At 45.5% G+C, this 17864-nt stretch overlaps 1 protein-coding gene across 4 annotated transcripts in view; it reads left to right on the forward strand.

The window, feature by feature from the left end:
* Positions 1 to 3915: 3915 nt before the first annotated feature.
* The window catches only part of pcbp3 (poly(rC) binding protein 3), an 80609-nt gene continuing 66660 nt past the window's right edge, over positions 3916 to 17864 (forward strand). For all 4 annotated transcript variants that reach the window (XM_066686675.1, XM_066686676.1, XM_066686673.1 and 1 more), the window contains exon 1: positions 3916 to 4143. The gene's annotated coding sequence lies outside the window, so the exon portion shown is untranslated. The remainder of the gene's footprint in view (positions 4144 to 17864) is intronic.

The raw sequence follows: 17864 nt of genomic DNA on the forward strand, positions 1-17864 counted from the left end.
TTCTCACATACGCAATCACCTCTTGGGCACTGAGGAGCCATTAAAGATGTTGGCTTTTGCACCCGTCACCGATAACTGTCTGTACATTCTCTTCGCTCGGAAAACACCATGTCCTTTTGTTTATGAAAAAACAGACTGACACATGGACTCCTCTGACCACAGCACATGTTTCTACTGTCTTTTGGACCATTTGAGATGGGCTTGGGCCTAGATAACTGTCTGCTTGCGTAATAGAGATTCTAGTTGTGTTTCTTGATGTAGTGGCAGACTCTGATTCTGTTGAAGTACGCTCATGTCCATGTAGCTATATTTGTATGCCATGAGTGATATTAATTATTTCACAGTATTAAGTACAGTAGATGATAAAATGTGTACATTCTTTTCATTCAGTTTTATTTGGCAATTCTCTTACGGCACAGGAGATGAGTAAAATGACCTACTTTTGCAAAATGTGAGCCTTCGTTGCACACTGCTGTTTATACCTTTTAGTGTAATGTATTTTTCACTATTATTGTGTCATGTTGCTCAGTAGAAACATTGTTCATGTTTTTATTTTTGTACTTTTGTCAGTTATATTTCCAGAGAATAATAAAAAAAAAAAAACAGATTATTGTTTTGTTGCATTTTACAAAATGTATTTTATAAAATGTGGTGGAAATTGGTTTTCAGGTTATTACATGATGAAATGTTAATGCTAAATGCTTTGAGGGATTTTAAATAATAAAATGGTGGACAAACGCAGGCTGTTTAGAGGAAACACTCAAAAGAAAAATAAGGGAATGTACATTTACTGGTTATTTTGAGGAGTTTAAACAGTTAAATTTACATTCAAGACAACATGAGGCCTGCTTTGTATTGAAACTTTTTCACAGACTGTTTACAGCTCAGAGAAAAACTTGAGAATATGGTGGAATTCCCCTTTTAAGTGCTATTACTCACCCAAGCTTAGCCTTGGGTTCACTGGTACCTACCTAGCACTCTCGCAGCTTTCCATGTACCAATATCTTTGCAGCTGGAAACATATCCAATGTGACATCTCCTCCCATCTCTCATGCATTTTTTATGGGCCTTCTCCTTTCCAGCACAAAGAGAGAGCGCCGTGCACGCTCCATTACAGTAAAGTGAACACAAGTCCATCCAAAATGTCTGTCCCACCGTTGCCTGTGTGATTCCCGTCCTTCTAACACCTGCCCAGGTAAAGGCGGGGAGCTCATGAGGTCCGTCGATTGGTCGAGAGGTCTGAGAGGACGGATGACAGCGGCAGTCATCATTGGGTGGCAAGCTGTGCTCTGAACTCGACCCTGCTGAGTCACGATCGGGTGTTCCATGTGCCGATGCCGTGTGCTATTCGCCCGTGTTATAATGCACTCCTGTATTGATGGCCCCCTATCGATTTTTGTTGCTTTGTAAAATTCACTGAGCAGGCTTTACCCGGAGAAGCACATCCTCTTCTGAGAAGCAGAGCGTGGCTCTGGAGACTCCCAGTCTGGAATAATGTTGAGATGGTCCCTGGGGGAATTTGGCGTCTGCGGGAAAAGGCTGAGGAAAAGTTTCTACATTCAGAAGGGTGTGGGTTTGTTTGTTTGTTTGTTTGTTGTTGTTGTTTTTTTGCCAGCATACAAGCTTCCACTAGCCCAGGGACAGAGCATATACCTCAGAGAAATCCCCTTCTTGTATGCCTTGTTAATAATGGGACACTATTTCTTCACTCTCTGAAATGCTCCTTCCTGCAGGTAAGAGGGGAGATGCTTGATGTGCTTTTCATTTATCATTCTGACAGTCTGCCATTGATCATGTATCAAGCCAAGAACGCAGCCCTGCTATTGATCTGAAAAATGGGATAAGTCCTCATGAAATCAGCTCCGTTTGTAGTCCTTTTGCTCGTAGATTTCGGGGGGTGGGGGGCCTTTCTGGTGTCATTTCTTTAGCAGTGCGTCCGTACAAAGGTCAATAACGGCTGGGATCCCTTGCTGTGGAATACTTTACTGGCCGTTTATTTATTTAATTTCCTTTAAAAATATCAGTTGAGTTCCAGTCCCATTTTAGGCATAAAAAAGGCAAATTACGGCAACTTTTTTAGTATTTAATTGACAACTCTCTCTCTCTCTCTCTTTTAACTTTCTTTTCTGGGCATGTTTTTCCACACTTCCTAAATTCGCTATTGTCAATTTGCTATTGTCACATGTTTGTTCTTCGGCGGCACAGTGGCGCAGCAGGTAGGACCTGGAGGTTGTGGGTTCAATTACCGCTCCGGGTGACTGTCTGTGAGGAGTGTGGTGTGTTCTCCCTGTGTCTGCGTGGGTTTCCTCCGGGTGACTGTCTGTGAGGAGTGTGGTGTGTTCTCTCTGTGTCTGTGTGGGTTTCCTCCGGGTGACTGTCTGTGAGGAGTGTGGTGTGTTCTCCCTGTGTCTGCGTGGGTTTCCTCCGGGTGACTGTCTGTGAGGAGTGTGGTGTGTTCTATCTGTGTCTGCGTGGGTTTCCTCCGGGTGACTGTCTGTGAGGAGTGTGGTGTGTTCTCCCTGTGTCTGCGTGGGTTTCCTCCGGGTGACTGTCTGTGAGGAGTGTGGTGTGTTCTCCCTGTGTCTGCGTGGGTTTCCTCCAGGTGACTGTCTGTGAGGAGTGTGGTGTGTTCTCCCTGTGTCTGCGTGGGTTTCCTCCGGGTGACTGTCTGTGAGGAGTGTGGTGTGTTCTCCCTGTGTCTGTGTGGGTTTCCTCCGGGTGACTGTCTGTGAGGAGTGTGGTGTGTTCTATCTGTGTCTGCGTGGGTTTCCTCCGGGTGACTGTCTGTGAGGAGTGTGGTGTGTTCTCTCTGTGTCTGTGTGGGTTTCCTCCGGGTGCTCCGGTTTTCTCCCACAGTCCAAAAACACATGTTGGTACGTGGATTGGAGACTCAAAAGTGTCCGTAGGTGTGAGTGTGTGAGTGAATGTGTGTGTGTGTGTTGCCCTGTGAAGGACTGGCGCCCCCTCCAGGGTGTATTCCCGCCTTGCACCCAATGATTCCAGGTAGGCTCTGGACCCACCGCGACCTTGAATTGGATAAGGGTTACAGATAATGAATGAATGAATGCATTTCCTTCTTCCCAAATGTAATGTTCTGTTCATTGTTCAAGGAATACCCTCAAATGTTAGTTTTTCACAGTAGGAGCACTCTGACATGTACACGTCCTTTCAGACCCACAGTGCTGAGCTGTCTGTGTTCTCACAGTGGAGGGATGAACTGTAACAGAAGCGGAGCTGTAAGTGATGATGACAGCTGATGCAGGTGTATTATCTTGTATTTAATTTCCTCACTTCTTTCCCCTAAAAAGATAGTAACTCACCCCAGATGTTGAATGAATGAAGGATGGTCTCATATTTTTACTCAGTACTGTGTGGTATTCTAATTTGAGAGTATGATTTATTTATTCCTTTGCCTGTGCTGGTTTTATTTTGTGTCTGATTAAGTCCTTTTGCAGCTCGCCTATGGATGCACAGTCCCTGCCAGTTCTGCAGCAGAGCATGCAGTGTTATTGTGCTGGGTTAAGTGCCTCACAATCTAATTACTCTAATGTCAGCTGCGGTCTTAAATCACACTTATTGGCCAAGTGTGCCGGTTCATCTGTCCTTCAGAGAGAGAGAGGCTTCACGCTGCTCTCTGAGTGATTATTCCTATTGGATATGAGCAATTGCACTTATTGGCTGGTTTGAGGCACCGGCTTGCTTGGGCTCCCATTCGTCGCCACTGATATGCTTTGCTTGCACGTGATTGGCTCTTGGGAGCGAGTGGGAGGGGAGCTATCCCTTTGCTCCTGGTGCTGAAGCGTGTGTGCATGTAGGGGGACTCTCTACTCTCCCGTTATTTGACTGGCTGCAGGTATTGGTGTCTGCCTCTGTGCGTGCGTGCGTGTCACCGCGTGCGTGTGTGTGGATGTCCGTGGATGTGTGTATGAGTGTGTGTGTGTCTGTGACAGAGAGATAAAGAGAGAGAGAAAGAGGAGCAGCGTTTCATCTCCCCCCCTCTGGCCTCCCCGTCTCCCTGCTCCCTGTCACTCCGTCCTTCCTTCCCTCCCGGACCACCCCGTCAGCGGCTGCGAAGGCCCGGACCCTCCACCCATCACCCCCTTTGACTCTCCTCACTCCACCGTCCCGCCTTGTCAACTGCAGGTAAGGAGCCGCACAAACATGACTGGCTGCAGCGCTGCTCCAACTGCTACGAAGGTACTACGGCTTTTCTCTCCTTTTGATCTTTACGTTTTTATTTTTAGTTCTGAAACTCTTCCTTTTCTCTGCATGTGATTTTAAAAAAATCTTGTCTTTCTTTGCCTTTCTTTTCGTTCTTTCACACACTACAGCACTCACATACACGCATTAACACTCACACCCTCCCTTTTTTCTGCCTTTCAAGTTCTCCCTCTGGCAGTTCCTCTCCTAGGGAGGTGTGGAGAGATCGAGAGAGAGAGAGAGGTGGGGGATTAGTAACTGTGAGGTCACACTGCTTTCTAACCTAAACTCCACTCATGCGGAGTGTTGCTTACTACTTTCTCTGTCTGTGACTTTATCTGTGACTTTTTCAGAAGCACTCCAAGCTCCCGTAGGCTGCAGAAGGCTTGAAAACTAACGGTGTAATTTAGCTCTATCTTTTGAGGTGCAGTGTTATTGACAGCAGCAGTGTTTTGATTGATTTCACTACTTTTCTAATTTACGAATGTTGTGTTGTCACACTTACCATGGGCTGATGACTGATGCCCTAGTACCCTTGAGTTAGGCACCTAGCGTGGCTTAATATTTACTCACCTGTACTTTATTGCAAGGTGCTTCCGTCAGAACCATCTGAATATATGGTAATAACATGCTCCTCTCACTGGAGTTTGGGGTTGACTTAGAAGGCAGTACAGCATGACATAGCAGAAACTGTAATTACTTTAGGACTCAAATATTGGCCTGATCCAATCAAGGAAGCTTTTTGCTGTGCACTTCAAACATTAACATGGTCTATAAAACATCGCAGGCCACAGCAGAAACAAAAGCTGCTTAGCTCTATGATGTACACTACACAGCACTTTGCCTGGAATGAGAGTTTTCCAGAAGATTGAAGTGATGGAGCTGTCAATACAGAGTGAGGGTTTTCACTGAGCTGCTGTGATGCTTTGGCTCCTGCACTGAAGCCTGAATGCCCAGACCAGACTGTAGTCTCTGGGTCTGTGTTCTGGATTTGGTGTTTGGATCATTTAAAAGTGACATGAAAACTCCAGTGCTGAAAACTATTAAGTCATGCAACATTATCTTATTCTGAGGCAACACAGTGGGGCAGTCACACAGCTTCAGGGTCCTGAAGGTTGTGGGTTTGAGTCCCGCTCCGGGTGACTGTCTGTGAGGAGTGTGGTGTGTTCTTTCTGTGTCTGCGTGGGTTTCCTCCGGGTGACTGTCTGTGAGGAGTGTGGTGTGTTCTTTCTGTGTCTGCGTGGGTTTCCTCCGGGTGACTGTCTGTGAGGAGTGTGGTGTGTTCTCTCTGTGTCTGCGTGGGTTTCCTCTGGGTGACTGTCTGTGAAGAGTGTGGTGTGTTCTCCCTGTGTCTGCGTGGGTTTCCTCCAGGTGACTGTCTGTGAGGAGTGTGGTGTGTTCTCCCTGTGTCTGCGTGGGTTTCCTCCGGGTGACTGTCTGTGAGGAGTGTGGTGTGTTCTCCCTGTGTCTGCGTGGGTTTCCTCCGGGTGACTGTCTGTGAGGAGTGTGGTGTGTTCTCTCTGTGTCTGCGTGGGTTTCCTCCGGGTGACTGTCTGTGAGGAGTGTGGTGTGTTCTCTCTGTGTCTGCGTGGGTTTCCTCCGGGTGACTGTCTGTGAGGAGTGTGCTGTGTTCTCTCTGTGTCTGCGTGGGTTTCCTCCGGGTGCTCCGGTTTCCTCCCACGCATCAAAAACACAAGTTGGTAGGTGGATTGGAGACTCAAAAGTGTCTGTAGGTGTGAGTGTGTGTTGCCCTGTGAAGGACTGGTGCCACCTCCAGGGTGTGTTAATGCCTTGCTCCTAGTGATTCCAGGTAGGCTCTGGACCCACCGCGACCCTGAACTGGATAAGGGTTACAGACAATGAATGAATAAATGAATGAATAGCATTTTCTTACTGCTAACTCATTAATTCTAGTTATTGAGGCTGTTATAGGTGTCACCTGGATGTGTTGTCCCACTGAACTGGAATGGAGGTTTACACTGTAGCAAATATTTCAGCACCAGTTGCTTAACTTAAATTTTACCTCTATTTTTAAGTTGGTTACTGCACATCATTATAACCATGGGAGTATTTTTTTTCTCTCTCCACGTGCATGTCGAGACCATGCGTTGTTTGCTTAAATGGCCTCAGTCTTGTTTTGCAGCACAGTCCTCATATTATCGAGGGATGTTGGAAGTGTGGAGGCATTGATTAGGCAAGTAAACTGAGAGAAGAACAGGTGTCTTAATTAACACCAATATCCCTTTGCAGCCGTCCTGGCTAGTTTCCAGCGGCGAGATAAAGAACAAGTGATTATTCAAATTAAAAGGCCGCTTCTGCATTGTGAGCAGCAGACAGAAGCAGGCAGGAAGTGGAAGCTGGAACTTAGCAGGGTGACGCATTTTAGCACGTACACATTAACAAATCTCCAGTGCTGGATTAAATCCCACTGAGCTAAGTGTGTATTCCTACAGAGTAAAATCTGAATCTGCTCAGTGTTCCTGGAAGTGTGGTGATTTGTGCTGCACTTCCTAGGGTCATTCTGTTGTACACTGCTGGGTGGCTGCGTTAAGCAATGAGGATTGTTTGTTTTGTGTCTTTCATATCAGGGCACTGTGTATACAGTGTTGTCATGTAATATTTATTTTCATATACTGGGATCTCGCCAATGCACTAGAAAATGCTTTCACTGAAAGCCTTCTTCCAAATGCATATATCACATCCCATGTTGAATGAGTAATTTATCAGACCCTCGGCGTCTCCCTGCCCCCCGGTTTCCTGTCACACGTTTCCCCACCTTCTCTAACTCTCGGAAACTAGTGTAGCATCCCTGGACCATCCTTAGAGGACCTTTTGGATTTGTTTGTTTGTTTGTTTATTTGTTTAGACGTTGACGTTGAGCACTCGAGTTTATCGCTACTGTTACTTTCTCTTCTTCCAGAAGCACATTGTTTTGCAGAGAGGAGAGTAGTTTTCAGGAAGCTGGAGTCTTGTGAAATTTCTCCGTCAATCAATATGGATTTGCATGTGAGTGGCTGAGTCCAATGGTGCTTCTTCCTCAGCCCTGCACTCGTGGAATTATGCCGCAAAGCTGGGTGTAGGAAATGAAACCAGCTTATCGCACATGTAGTATGTTTAAAAATACGGGCCGATGCTTAAGCTGCGCTAAATTGGAAATGTCATCGATGAGGGCTACAATTCTGCTTAAACCACTCTAGATTAGTTTCAGTTGCATATTTACCTCCCCCCTGTATATTTTCATCATCTCCAGACAGATGCATGACGTGTGACAGGAAAGTTTTGGGGCGAAAGCTATTACTTGCCAGATGACTTCAATTATATTCTCTCTAACAAGCCTTTTTTTTTTTTTCCTGCTGACGCCCGTGCTCTCGAAGCAGCTGGTCGTTTTGTGCTTGTGGCTGTATTTTTTTTTTTCTTTTTTTTTTTCCTCTCTCCCCTCCTCCGGATCCCATGCTGTCCTGACTTCCGAGCTGCTGGATGGGCAGATCTTGCAGTATGAATGGACCATACCCATTCCCCGGGCTTCCTTTTCACTCTCTCTCTGCCAGAAGTCTAGAGGGAGTCTGGACCTCAGAGTCACATCCATTTTACTGTCAAAAATACATGGAGATTCGTTCGTGCCAAACTTTGAAAAAAGGACGTTTCATTGTGTTTAGAGTGTGGGAATGTGCTTTTCCAGCAGTTGTTCTTTGCATCTGTTTAGTGCTTGCTGGGGGGATTTATTTAATGTATTACATTTGCTCGATACAGTGGTGGTGTGTGTGTGGGGGGGTGGGGGGGTTGTTTATTTCCCCTCCCCCCGGCGTTGGTTGCTGAGCGGTACTCCTCCACTCAGCCGTGTAGTAAGTTAACAGCGTCAGGCTTGTGTCGTAACTCATAAGCGAATGCAAAACGCTGCCCTGAGGGGGCTGAAATTGAAATGCTGCACCTTTTCGAAGTTGAGGCCAGAGAGAATTATGGCCTCTGAAATCCATGAGCCCTTTGTCTCTGTGCACAGCCGCTCTGCAGTGTAATTTAACCCGCCGATGGGCCGTGAGATCAATCAGGGCCTGGGAGCCGAGGGGGTGGGGTGCACGAGAGCGGGTGGAGTCCGCTATTGGCCTCCTGCAGTCTCCGCTGGCCTGTACGGCTATTTTTATGATTGCCGGCTAGAGATGCATGAGGGAGCGTCTTAGAAAACAGCGCAGGTGTCTCCCAGGTCACAAGCCAAAAGGATGGCGTGGCCGTGTAATTACACAATATCTCCCAGGTGTTCATCTCGCTACGATCCAGTGTGATTATGCCAGCACTTCATACAGCAGAGCAAGCCAGGGCCCATACACAGTCTATGACCTTGTCCTGTATGAGCATGGAGGTGGTACGTTTGGTAAGGGACTGCACCGGTGAAAAAGAGGTGGAGAGGACTGGGAGAAGGCCCTTCTTCTTCGCTGCTCTCGGCACTTAGGTTATTTTGCTTGATTAAAATGCGAGCGAGAGTTTGCAGCTTGGTGGTAGGTACAAGTGCAGGGCTGACAGCTTAACCACTGATTATTCAAGGCTCTTAGGCTAAGCCGTGGCACTTTGGTGATGAACGCCTTCTCCGCTCTTCTCTTGCTTGCTCTTCATTCTTGCATTTTATCTCTCTCCACCTCGCTCTTACTCTTGCTCCGTTCTGTCTTTTTCTGTTTGCGCCGTTACATTTTCTCTCTAACACTTCTATTTCTCCTTTTTCTTTACCTCTCCGTCTGCCCGTGTCTATCTCTTTTGCTTATTCTTTCTCATTTTCTTTTTTTATCCATCTCATGCTTGCCCTTGCTCTTATCTTATACTTGCTGACTTGCACTCTCTCTCTCTCTCTCTCTCCCTCTCTTTGTCTTGTTTCCTCTTAACTTTTCTCTTTCCAGCACCATGTTCTTCATCAAGCTCTTGCTCTTTCTCTTGGTGCCTCTCTATTTTTTAACTCTCTGCTTCTCTCTGTTTTTTTTTTGTTATAATGATCATACTCTTCATTGTTCTACCGCTTGCGCTTTCTCACACAATTTGTCTCTCTCTCATTCTTCTCCCTTTTCTTGCTCCCCATCTAACTCCCTTGCTCTCTCGCTCTTTCACCTTCACACTCTCTTTCCACCTCTTGCTTCCTCTTGCTCTCTCTGTCTCTCTGGAATGTTTTTATCTCCCTCCTCTTTTTCTTTTTTACACTTTCTTTCTCACCTTTTTAACTGTACTTTCTCTGTTGTGCTCTCTCTCTCTTTCTCTCTCTCTCTCTGTCTGTCTCTCTCTCTCTGCTGCGATGGGTGGCGGTGTGAATCACGCAGTGCGGAGGCTTTATTTAGACATAATCCGCTGAGTGTCACTACAGCAAGAGGCTTCTCTTTGCCCTCCCACCGCACACACACACACACACGTTCCTCACCCTCTCAGATGGTGCAGGCGGGTCACGTGGTCCGGGTGGGACAAGGAGGAACACCCTGAGAGCTGGTGACGGAGCAGTTTCCTGACCCTCCTCCCTGACAACAGAAGTCAGTGTGGTTGAGGAAGGCGGTGAGGGCGGTATGGCATAATGACCATGTTCTTCTAGAAGCTGAGGTCTCCAGAGCTTTTGGCCAGAGCTTTTCACATTCAAGGTCTGCTGCTACGCTCCCACCTGCTTCTTGGCAGGACCTCCATTCTGATGGACTGGGAGAGCACTGATGGGCAGATTGGCCACAGCGGGATAATGGGAAGGAGGGTGGACGAGAAGAGGGAGGGTGAGAGGGGAAAGGTGTGATCTACCCAAGACTGCTGAGATGGACTCTCACAATGTGTTCCTCACTGTGCGTTAGATTACATTTATTTGTTTATTTAGTAAAGGGAAGGACACAAGGTGTACCTTTTCCCCCAGGATGTACAGTCATGGTCAGTGAAAATAAGATCACATCCGCTACAGAGGACACTGTTTTAATGCACAATTCCTGGTTATTTGAGATGTCATGCAAAGAGTAAGGCATATTTTATATTTGATCTTAAATTAACATTCATTCATTCATTATCTGTAACCCTTATCCAATTCAGGGTCGCGGTGGGTCCAGAGCCTACCTGGAATCATTGGGCGCAAGGCGGGAATACACCCTGGAGGGGGTGCCAGTCCTTCACAGGGCAACACACACACATTCACTCACACCTACGGACACTTTTGAGTCACCAATCCACCTACCAATGTTTGTTTTTGGACTGTGGGAGGAAACCGGAGCACCCGGAGGAAACCCACGGGGAGAACACACCAACTCCTCACAGACAGTCACCCAGAGGAAACCCACGCAGACACAGGGAGAACACACCACACTCCTCACAGACAGTCACCCAGAGGAAACCCACGCAGACACAGGGAGAACACACCACACTCCTCACAGACAGTCACCCAGAGGAAACCCACGCAGACACAGGGAAAACACACCACACTCCTCACAGACAGTCACCCAGAGGAAACCCACGCAGACACAGGGAAAACACACCACACTCCTCACAGACAGTCACCCGGAGGAAACCCACACAGACACAGGGAGAACACACCACACTCCTCACAGACAGTCACCCGGAGCAGGAATCGAACCCACAACCTCCAGGCCCCTGGAGCTGTGTGACTGCGACACCTACCTGCTGCGCCACAGTGCCGCCTTAAATTAACATGTCCATTTTATTATTTTTAGAAGCTTGTCTGTGTCCAGATGTCAGTGCAGTGTTAGCTCTGGTTTAGCAGCCGGTGTAAATGAGCTATACACAATTTTGCAAAAGAACGTAAGCAAGTATGATCCTTGTAAACACACACACACAAAAAAACATGTTATTTGACTGTGTCCTAACTTTTGCAAAGGATTATGTGCCCCTTGGAAAAGTGTGACCCATGGAATCCATCATCGTGACTCCTGGAACAAACTTTTAGTTTAACAAGAAAAGACAAGTTTTGTTTTGGTTTTGTGTTGCCTTCAGGCCCCTCCCACATCTCCCTTTCTATCTCTGTCTCCCTCTCTCTTCCTGTGTAGTTCTTTGGCATACCCTCTCTGTAACAAATATGCTTGCCTGACACACTTTCCCGAGCCGTTTGTGTTTGCGTTCCCAAAGCATCTGCCCAGCTAAGTCAGCAGTAAGTGCGGCATGCACGGGAGCAGATGGAGGCGGAGAGAACACTTCCTCCCTGCTCAGCACAGTTTGCTGTTCTATGAGCCAGAGCCTTCGGTCTCCAGATTAGCTCGCCGAGCGGAGATGCGCAGCGTGAGTGGCCGTGAGGTAGTGAGCTTAAAATCACACCAGCCTTAAATTGTTGTGCCTGCAACTAAGGGACGTACACAAGGCTGTTGCGAATGTAAAGCACGGACATGTTCCTGATTTGTGGATTAAAGGGTTGTTTGTCAGAATGCATTGCAGTAGCCATCATTCAGAGAGGTGTTTGTGTGTAGTGTGTGTGTGGCTTATGTTTATAGACATCTGAACTGGAATGTGATTCTGTAGTTAGTGTCAGAGTAAATATGGTCGTAAAACGAGAAATATTTTGTACTACCTTCTTTTTAATCTGAGCTGTTAATGGATCCTCTTAATTAAGTCATTTAGCCGTCAGAGTGGAAATAATGTTACATACAAACAGAATAACAGTGTTATACATTAAAGTGATGCTGCATTTTAGTAGCTGAGTTAAGTGTAGTAAGAGTTTTATAACAACACCAGCCTCTCAACCTAGTGTTAATGTTTTATTTTTTATACTTCATTTAATAGTAATTGTAATTTTGGTTTATAATGACATTAACTCAGAGGATCCACTGATCTTTGGAAGAAAAACTACACAGCAACATCTATCAGGTTTTGAATATTTGTGTTTACCAGGGGAGTGTCGCTGTCACACAGCTCCAGGGGCCTCCGAGTGACTGTCTGTGAGGAGTGTGGTGTGTTCTCCCTGTGTCTGCGTAGGTTTCCTTCGAGTGACTGTCTGTGAGGAGTGTGGTGTGTTCTCCCTGTGTCTGCGTGGGTTTCCTCCGGGTGACTGTCTGTGAGGAGTGTGGTGTGTTCTCCCTGTGTCTGCGTGGGTTTCCTCCGGGTGACTGTCTGTGAGGAGTGTGGTGTGTTCTCCCTGTGTCTGCGTGGGCTTCCTCCGGGTGACTGTCTGTGAGGAGTGTGGTGTGTTCTCCCTGTGTCTGCGTGGGTTTCCTCCGGGTGACTGTCTGTGAGGAGTGTGGTGTGTTCTCCCTGTGTCTGCGTGGGTTTCCTCCGGGTGACTGTCTGTGAGGAGTGTGGTGTGTTCTCCCTGTGTCTGCGTGGGTTTCCTCCGGGTGACTGTCTGTGAGGAGTGTGGTTTGTTCTCTCGGTGTCTGTGTGGGTTTCCTCCGGGTGACTGTCTGTGAGGAGTGTGGTGTGTTCTCCCTGTGTCTGTGTGGGTTTCCTCCGGGTGACTGCCTGTGAGGAGTGTGGTGTGTTCTCCCTGTGTCTGCGTGGGTTTCCTCCGGGTGACTGTCTGTGAGGAGTGTGGTGTGGGTTTCCTCTGGGTGCTCCGGTTTCCTCTCACAGTCCAAAAACACACGTTGGTAGGTGGATTGGCGACTAAAAAGTGTCCGTAGGTGTGAGTGTGTGAGTGACTGTGTGTGTGTGTCTGTGTTGCCCTGTGAAGGACTGGTGCCCCCTCCAGGGGGCCTTGCACCCAATGATTCCAGGTAGGCTCTGGATCCACCGTGAATTGGATAAGCGGTTACAGATAATGGATGGATGGATGTTTACCATGGGCCACATTAGCATTATTTATCATCATTTTCCTCATAGTTTAATACACCATGTGCAGGAAGATAACATAAATTCAAGGGCTTTTTTGAAGTTAGGGGAATACCCTGTGTAAAACGTACCAGAATATCAACACTGAAATATGTTTGAATTTTCAAGTATTAAATACTGAGGAAAGATTTAAAAATCTGGAGTAATTTAGGATCACATTAGACAACATTATACATTCTTCACTGAAAAGATCCGCGTCTGAACTCAACCAGAAGGAACTCTACTTTTGTCAGATTTTCTTAGGAATCATGGAAATCCTACTGGTGCAGAGGGTGCTGAGCGTCACAGCACAGAACATGGCTCAGTTGTTTAACATAAAATAGTAAGCACTGATAAACAGGAAATATTTATTTATGTAATAAATATAAGTGTATACTTTCAATGTAAATGTATCATTTAAATGCAAATGTATGTCGGTTAAATAAATTCTGTTTTTAAGCTAAAAGCAATGAAGTGAAATACAGTGACAAAGCTGTTAACATTAGCACAGGTGAAAACAGCTGATCAGCAGTTTTGTTTTTTGTTTTTTGGGTATTTTTTATGAAGTGAAGGAGATCAAATATCTCGGGTTCTTGTTCACCAGAGACGGGGAACGGGAGCGTGAGATTGACTGTAGGTTCGGTGCAGCGTCTGCAGTGATGCGGTCACTGTACCGGACTGTTGTGATGAAGAGAGAGTTGAGCCATAAAGCAAAGCTCTCAATTTACCGGTCAGTCTACGTCCCCACTCTCACCTATGGTTAAGAGCTCGTTAAGAGTGGTTATGACCGAAAGAACGAGATCGTGGATACGAGTGGCCGAAATCAGTTTTCTCTGGGGGTTTCTGGGCGTACTCTCCGTGATCGGGTGAGGAGCTCAGTTACTGGAGAGGAGCTCGGAGTAGAGTCGCTGCTCCTTCACGTTGAGAGGAGTCAATTGAGGAGGTTCAGATGATGAAGATGCCTCCTGGACGAGGTATACCAGGCACAGCCAACTGGGGTAGACCCAGGACAAGCTGGAGGGATTATGTCTCCCGGCTGTCCTGGGAACACCTGGGGATCTTCCAGGAGGAGCTGGTGGAAGTTGTGGGGGACAGAGATGTCTGGGCTTCTTTGCTCGCCCTGCCTGTAGTCATTTTGATGCTGAAGGCCTCTGTTGTGGAATGTTTTTGCCACTGCAAACAGGGACCATGTCAGAAGATTGTCCATTTGGTTTCTCAACAGCTTTAGCAATTGCATTGGAACATTGCCTTACACAACTTCAGATATCAGTATGTTATCCCTTATGGGCTACACCAAGTACCCCCCATTAACAAACCAAAGCCTCTGAGTACCACCTATGATTTTTATGTGGCCCCTGGTTCTTCCTCTGTGCCGGGGGCATATGGCAAAATCTTGCTTGAATTTTTGCATGTTTTTGTTGATTTTTATTTACTTGAAATTTGCAGCTGAACACAAAATGATCTAAAATAATTACTAAAAATTATAGAGAGAATATAAATAACTCTAGGCCTGAACTGAATGTTTTAAACACAGTTCTACTTTTATGAGAACGTCTCAAATTTATGGGCAATAAGAAAGAAATAAAAGTCGATAAGTTGTCAATGTAATATCAGTTATGTGCTTTAACAGGCTCCAGGTGAAAACAGTGTGGCGCTGGGAGCAGGTCACAGCCGCTCTCTGCGCTTGTAGCAGTAGGTGAAGGAGGGGTGGCGCTGTGTTAAACCTTGTTTGGGGGCTGTAATGACATGGCCACGTTTTCCTTCAGCTGAGTGTTTTGTTCTATGTTGTCTTCACATGTACAGAATTCTCACTTAGTTTCTCTCTATTTTTGCCTCAGGCAAAATGTTTAGTCTTTCTGGGCTTCAGAGCATTTCTCTGGCTTGGTCTTGGCTTGTTTTTCTCGTTTTTGCTTTGCCTTTTCATAATAAGATCCAAATTGCTCACATCTGTCTCTAGCCTTTGCTTATGTCCAGTAGGCAACTGAAACAGGGCTTTCTTTACACGGATTTCTTAAAAAAACTGGGGAATCACATTCCCTCCCTGGAAAAAAGCTGAGGAACGCTGTCTGCCGTTCCCTTAAAGACGTAATCAACAGTGTATGCGTATCACGTTGTATTTTTCTACAACACAAATGAATTTCATTGGGGCATAATTATGAAAATGTGAAATATTATGCAATTTACACATAAAACTTTAGATTTTCAGTTATGAATAAATTCCTTAATTAAGTAGTCAATTTTTCGAGGTAATTTGGCGTACTGCCTCTTGCTATTTCACGTACCACAGTTTGACAACCACTGCCTTAGACAATTCATAGTCTTTTACATGGAATGTAGTGTCGCGTGCTGCACTGCTTTAGTAAGATACAGCACTCTTTAATGTACAGGGTGACTCAAAAGTAGCAGGAAACCATTTTATTTCTTTGACATGCTACATGACCACCATTCAATATGGCAGCTTTGAAGATGGCAGCCATGTTCTGGACGTAGCCCAAAAGATAGGCCACTCACCCATGACTTGCTGGGGTAATAGTTTTGCTATAGTTTTGTGATTGGCTTTCTCAGACACGGCTGATACACCCAATCTGTTATTTTCCTGATTTAGTGGGTGTGTTTGAGCAGGGGAATCAGCTGTGTTGAATACCAGGCCTACAGGAGTCACTGGGATTAGCAGTGTCAAGTTTATAGAGTAGATGCATCAGACATAGCTAAGTTGCTATCTAAGTCTGCAGAAAGAAATATGCTTTAATGTTCACATTTATTTATTCCAGTTAAAAAATTCCCATTATTACACCCCCAGTCTGTGTTTTAACCAGATTTATTCCCAGATGGAGTTTCCAGTGCTACTTAAAGAATATATCCTGATGAAGACATCTAACCAAACTCTATTAATCAGATTTCCACGTGATGAAAGATTAGACTTAGCAAACTAGTGGGCAATCGCACATTCCTCAATCCTTAGTGCTATGTCATTAATCTGAGCTCTTTGATTTCTGACACTTCTGAACAGCACATCACAACTTTGAGACTCAATCTGCTTCCCGCAGGCAAATCTGAGTGCCAGATTACTTAGCGTGCAATGATTTCTCCCACGAGGTTCGGAATTTGATCCGCCGGCTAATTCCTCTCCATCATTACTCAGAAAGAAGAGCCGCTGGTGACATCATGACACTGTTCACGTTTCTCTTAAAACCTCCAGTAGCGTAGGTAAATCAGAAGATAGTGCTGCCTTTTTCTGTCTACATGGAAGAAAAGGTGTGTGTGTGTGTGTGTGTGTGTGTGTGTGTGTGTGTGAGTGAATGTTGGGGGTTTTGGGGGGAGGGTTGGTACGAGCGATATTCAAATCTGGGACGGGGCTTTGAATTTTGTAAAGGAGTCTTTTGTAGGATTAAGACTTTAAAGGCTCCCAATCATCAAAGTGTTTTAATGTCACTGCTCCATAAGGGGGAAGCATTTCCCGCCATTGAGGTGTGAGTGTGTCAAGTGTTTTGCTAAACACCGCAGCATATCTTCTTCTCTGTGCTCATTTAAAAGGCTAATTTACATCCTTTCATATAGGCCTCGGTATCGAGCTGTGTGCTCAAATGGATAGAACATGCTCATATTTGCCAATTTTCTCTTCCCTCTCTTTTCCCTCTTTTCCATGAATACAGATATACACGTTAGTCACTTTTATGCTCTCTGGGCTCATTTCAATTGATGCTTAATCTGCCAGGGCATTTGTAACTCACACCTAATTAAGTAATCTATATTACATGATTATATAGTTACTGTGCACACATTGATCATGTTTTAGTTCCTAGTGGTTAAAATGTAAACAGTTTTGTTAGATGACATGATTAGACCACAGCTATGTTGATTTTTCCCAGTCAGTTTAAACGTAAACCGGAATCTGTATCTGTATTCATACTGCCTCCTATCTTCTATACCTAGATAAATACAGTAGATGTAGTTAACTGAGAGATTGTGTTGTTCCAGTAGAAGGTACATGGACAATAACATTAGCTTGACACTAACACATTGAAAACCCAGGTTTATTCTGTTTTATATGGTGTTACTTTGTAGATGAAGATGGCAACTGCTGAAAAAAGCCATAAGAAATGGGAAGAAAAGGGTAGCTGAGCATGCATTGGGTTTAGATTTGTGTGTGAGGGTGTGTATGTGTGTGGGTGTGTGTGGGGTCAGGGGTGGAGAGTGAAAATGCAATCAACAGCCTGTCGTCATGCAGCTCCTCCCACATTTTCTTATTGTGCCTGCCCCTCTTGTTGTTGCTAAGTAGATGAAGCACCACTGACTGTAGCTAATAACATTTAATATGAAAAGTCCATGGGAAAATTAGGCTCAATCATTACTCGGATGATGGTCTGAGCCACAGCGGTATCGACGATCAGATTCTAATACGAAGTGACAGCGAGTCCTACAGCACTGCAGGCTGTTTGATTTATTTATTTTGCCTGTTATTGTCCATGACTGTCAAACACTGGTTGTGGTCTTGCTCCATTGTATCTGTGGAGGACTTCAGAGTTACACTCATACTTTCAGCAAAGAGAGTGTGAAGCCGACTGTGGATAATGTGGCACAAAAGACCGGCTCCCCATGGGAGAGATAGTATCCGTGTGGCGTGATGGAGTCTCTCAGGGGAATTAGAGTGACTGTGGCTCATGAATGGCATGCAGTCCTTGCAATCCTCAGAGGAACACAGCAAGATTGGGTCATTTTAAGGGTATCTATGGAATGCTATTATTGCTCAATTAATACCAAGGGCATGTAAAACACAATGACGGCTCAGAATAATGTGCAAGTGTCCTATAAGTTTGAGAAGGACCTGTTATATTATGTTCGTTTTTCAGAGACGTTTTGGTACTTTTGGAATTTAGATGGGTTTTAGAGCCATGTCTGTTGAGGAACTATGGTTT

This window comes from Hoplias malabaricus, chromosome 12, assembly GCF_029633855.1.
Source record: "Hoplias malabaricus isolate fHopMal1 chromosome 12, fHopMal1.hap1, whole genome shotgun sequence".
Taxonomy (NCBI): Eukaryota; Metazoa; Chordata; class Actinopteri; order Characiformes; family Erythrinidae; genus Hoplias; species Hoplias malabaricus.